The sequence below is a fragment of the Oryctolagus cuniculus genome, chromosome Y (genome assembly GCF_051225735.1).
Source record: "Oryctolagus cuniculus isolate XC-2025 breed Fujian yellow rabbit chromosome Y, ASM5122573v1, whole genome shotgun sequence".
Lineage (NCBI taxonomy): Eukaryota > Metazoa > Chordata > Mammalia > Lagomorpha > Leporidae > Oryctolagus > Oryctolagus cuniculus.
In genome coordinates, this window is record NC_142889.1 from 34,405,448 (window position 1) to 34,410,559 (window position 5,112).

The window sequence follows — 5,112 nt, forward strand, 5'->3', positions numbered from 1 at the left end:
AGGAATCTGAGCCTGTCCGGAACTGCTTCTTATTTGTGACAGTGAACACAGTGGAGATAGAGGTGAAAGAGCTGCACCTGCTGAACCCCAGGTTTTGTATTTCTACTGTTCAATCTGAATAGTGCTGGTCACTGTTTCATCATCCTCTCCACCTTAACACAAACAGACATAAATCCCATTTATTATTTGCTACATAAGCAACACCATATAGCTCTTCCAATGTTCAGTCATTTTGTGGAGTAACCTAAGGTTCATATAAGAGAATAGTTCACTCATGGTCATAGTTGATACGTCAGAATTAATTCATGTTTTGCTGCCACATAATGAGTTAGGAGATGCATTTGAAACTGATAAGGAAATAGTTTTGTATTCTTAAGTTCAAAAATTTATAATCATGTATAATTTCCCACTTTACTCAGACATCTACAGGTTATTTCATAGCATAGCTGTGACACTCCCATATATTGAAATTACTGACTGTTCAGATTGTGTACCTATCCCAGTAATTGTGTGGGAAAGACATGTGGAAGGCCAGCACAAGGAAATACTTGAGGGTAATCCCAACCATGGTTTAAATTTTCTATCCATAGAGCCACTCCCTTGGTACAGTTATGACCTTCTCTCCTAGACGTTGGCACAGATGGCCTTGGCTGAGCAAAGATGTCCATATTTTAGGAGTCACATTCAAGGATATGATTATGGATGTCACCAATGAAGTTCAGGCCCTGCTTGAGACATCTGAGGGAAAGCTGTAGAGGATGTGATTCTGAAGAACATCTGCTTCATGAGTACTAAGACATATGGATTCTAATTCAACAAAGACTTTTTAGGAAAAAAATGTAGCATTCACTTATCTAACATTTTAACCCTCAGGTATTCACCTGTGGTAGTGAAAATACATATTATAAAACATTTTCCCAAATCTGCCAGTAGGCAAGGAGACAAGACCAGAGAGTCCTGGATTATATAAAGCAAAAGGTCATAAATGAGATTAAAATAAAATCAGAGAGATGTTTTTCAGATGCAGAATAGGATTGCAAATTGGGAGACAGATTCAGTTTAAAGTGAACCATGGTTCTTCTGAGGTGGAGCAGGACTGAGGCTTTTATAATAAGGAAAGGGAGAGGATGTCCAGCTTTGCATTCTTTGAATATATACAGGGTAGGGTGAGTGCACTGGTTTGAATTGATGCAGGGACTAGCATGTGATTCAATAAGTTAAGCTGCTCTTCTGACATTGGCATCTCATACTGGAGTGCAGCTTTGAGTCCTGGCAACTCCTCTCCCAATCTAGATTCTTGCTAGTTTGTCTGAGATAGCAGTGGATAATGGCCCAAGCATTTCTGTCAACCATATGGAAGACCTGGATGAAGCTCCTGACTCCTGTCTTTCATCTAACTCAGTCCTGATTGTGGTGGGCATTGTGTAGTAAGCCAACAGATGAGTGATTTCTGCTGCTTGTCTTTCTCAGTCTCTCTGATTCCCAAATAAAAATTAATTTAAAAATGAAGGAGTGGCCATTTGACATAGTGGTGTGACCACTGCTTGGGATGCCTGCATCCCATGTCAGAGAGCCTGGGAAAAGTCCCAGCTCTGCTTCTGACTCCAGCTTCATGTTGGTGTGCATTCTGAGAGACAGTGATGAGGGTTAAAGGAGTTGAGTCCGTGCCACCCTTGTAGAGACCCAGATTGTGTTTCAGGTTGCTGGTTTGGGCTTGGTCCTGCCCCAGTTGTGGCATAAAGTTGGGGAGTGAACCAACAGATTTGAGATACACCCCATCTCTACTTTTCAAGTACAAAAATAAAATAATTATTTTTAAAGAGCAACAGGGTTTTCAAACCTTTAAAATAGAAAGATCAAGCTGTTTACAAATTATCACAAATATATTCACAAAAAAATGTATTGTGAATATTATTCTATTTTTTGTGCAGTCTCCACACATGTAGATGCTTAGAAGGGGACAAGTTTTACAACTTCGGCCTAATAGGAATTGGGTAAGGTTTAGCCTTTATAGTATTTGATGCTGTCCCTGCTTTACTAACATGATATGGATATTGACATCTTTTTAAGAGTATTGACATCATTTTAAGAGTAGTTAATTTTGAAATTATTTCAAACTTACAGAAATACCATGAGTGAGTCCCATTCATTGAGAATGCCCAGTTATTATACTTTTAGCACTTTTGCCTCTGACCCACCTCAAGCTGGGCCCCTCCAGTGTCCCTTTCTGAGAAAATGTGGGCCCTGTGTTCTCATCAGAAGCACTATGGTTCAACGCTGGGCTCTGCTCAGTCTCCCATCCACTCTATGATGGGTGCTATCAACTTGGTACTTAGTGAATTTCTGCCAGATTGATTCGCACTCAACCTTTTAAGGATTTATTTAGGTGTGTTCTCATGTGAAGGGAAGGAGTGTTGGGGATCCAGAGTCTCAAGGTTGAGACATTTTCGGCCCCAAAGAGGAAGAATCTGCTTTTGCCACTGCACCGGCCCATGCCAGCCCTTCCTCCCTACATCCAGCCTGGCCTCGCAGCGCCACCTCTTCCTAGTCTCCCTCCTTGGCTCTCCCTGCATGTTGCGGGGTCACCAGGCACCTGGACTGTGGCAAGGAGCCTGCCGGAGGTCGGTCGGGCAGGGCAGGTGGCGCGGGCAGCATCCTGAAGTTTACATTAAACTTCTCCGAGTGGAACCCATGACTTCTGATGAGAACGCTAAAGTTGTGGCTGAACTGCAGGCACAGCGAGGCCAAGAGGGCAAGGACAGCTCTCATCTGATGAATGGTCCTGTATCTCAAACCACTTCTCAAATTCCATCCCAGCCTTGAGTCAGGTACCAACAACTAAGGTTTCAGAGCTAAACCCTAATGCGAAAGTGTGGGGGACTCATGTTACATTTGGAAGCAAGTAGTGCAGCTGTCGGTTTGAGTGCTACATGGGAGGAGACAGCTGGCCATGGTGCAGACTGCAGCCCGCAGGGATTGGATGTCAATGGTGATGGTGACAAAAGTCATGAGAATGCAGCATTACCAGATTTACCTGAGTCAAAACAGACACGAACGCTTTGGCTCTGGATCATGCAGAATACGAATCTCTACCTGAAAATAGTGAAACAGGAGGAAATGAATCTCAACCAGAAAGCCAGGAAGACTCTCAAGAAGTACTTTAAAAAATTGGAATTCTGTTTATCTAGGGAGACTCTTGCTAGTGCCGTGTATCTTACCTCACAGATGGACAGTGAGCAGTATGCTCTAATTACAATGGTAGCTACCCTTGACTATATCAAGAAACTCAGTACTAGTGTGGATTCGATTGTTGATGAGCTAAGATCTTTACCTTTAGTCCAGGTGGGTGAGAAGGGAGAAAAAGTAAGGCCAAATCAAAATTGTTGCATAGTAATATTGTGAGAAATATATGAATCTACCCCTGGGGAAGAAGTAGAACCACTATTCAAAGGAAATAATTTACTGAAATTTATTAACTGTGAATTTGCCCATAATGATAATTGATTTATTATATTTGAAGCAGAAGCTGATGCACAACAGGCTTACAAATACCCGTGAAAAGTCAAAACTTTTCAAGGAAAACCAATTAAGGTGCAGCTAAAAGAAAGGCAATAGCTATAAACCCATTTCTGCCAAAGAATGGATTTAGGTCTCTCGACATGAACCTTTATACACAGCAGTGTTACACATCATTTATTTACCTCCAGTATACAGTCCCCAACAACAGTTTCCTCTGCACAGCCTGACTGCCCCCAGACATTGTCAACAATGTGTAGCTATTTCGATCCACCCTTGGTAACTCTATTTCCAAATACTGGATTTATACATGGGTTCAGGTCTCCAACCTTCAAGCCTGCAGCCTCTCCTCTGACTTCACTCAGACAGTATCCTCCCAGAAGCAGGAAAAATTCCTTTGGCTATAGGAAGAAAATACAAGCAGCCAAACTTAGTCTCCAACACGACCAAAGCCTCCACCACAAACTTTGAACTGGGGCTGTCCAACTTCCCCCCATTACCTGGAGCTGCAGGCAATTTGATGACAGGACTTGTTTGAAAACAGGCCATCTAGCTCGGTAATAGGATTATCAAAGGAAAGGAGCCTCCATGCAGATGCAAGTAGGAACGCTATTCCTGTAGTGGTCCCCAGAGAGCCCTCACTGCTGGCTTCTTGTGCTGTATCAGCAACATATGAATGATCCCCCCCACCAGCCCATTTACCTGAGGATCCCAAGGTGGTAGACAAGCAGAAGGAAACCCACAGTGTGGACACTCTCCCTGTCCTTACTACAACTGTGTGTAAATTGGTGCAGGTGAATGGAGCTGCCAAAGAATTGCGAAAGCCCAGTTACGTGGAGATTTGTCAGAGAACGAGTAAAGAGCCACCTTCTTCCCCACTGCAACCCCCAAAAGAACAAAAGTCAAACCCCCGCAGTTGTAGGAAGGAGGAAGAGAAGCTCACTGCACCTGTGGAGAAATAGAGGGAGCCCCCTGCCCTCAAGTTCACTCCCAGAGTCTCCAAAGACAAGGGAAGGCAGCCTGGGCACTGGCTCTCACCCCCAGCTGTTGGAAAGTGTCTTCACAGAGGACAGGACACTCCCCCCAAGTCTCCTCAGTGAAAATCCTATGTCTGGGAGGGGTTGCATAGAGCTGTATTAGCCACAAGTGAAACACTTCCCACTCAGTATGAGAATGAGCCACTGGTTAGGCACTTGCAGTGTCTGTGAGCCCCATGGAATGCCTGCAAGTTATTTTTTCTTCTGTGAGTCAGATTCTCCCCCTCTAAAAAAAATTGTTTCTCAGGATTTAATTAAATAAACCTTATTTTTGGTTGGTGCTTAACTGGAGGTGATGTGTAAGTCTGATTTTTTCATATAGAAAATGCATTTATCCCAACAGATTCATGTTTTTTATTAAGCCTCTGTGTGGTTCTGAATGCAAGCTATATATAGTAAATTTTTCTAAATTAAGGGAACTATGCTGCTTTATTTTTTAAAATAATATTGATCTACAAGTGCATATCTCAGATGCTCCAGCAGATGGCGAACTTGGCCTCAAGCTGGAAGGGGGTTGGCAGTGTCAGGTCGCTGACACACTGGCATAGGAGCTGTGCTT

The 5,112-nt window shown here is 43.1% G+C and overlaps 1 pseudogene; it reads left to right on the forward strand.

Annotated features, from left to right (window-relative positions):
- The first annotated feature begins 2,691 nt into the window (after window positions 1-2,691).
- On the forward strand, window positions 2,692-4,616 carry LOC149119520 (la-related protein 4B pseudogene; annotated as a pseudogene).
- Window positions 4,617-5,112: the final 496 nt, after the last annotated feature.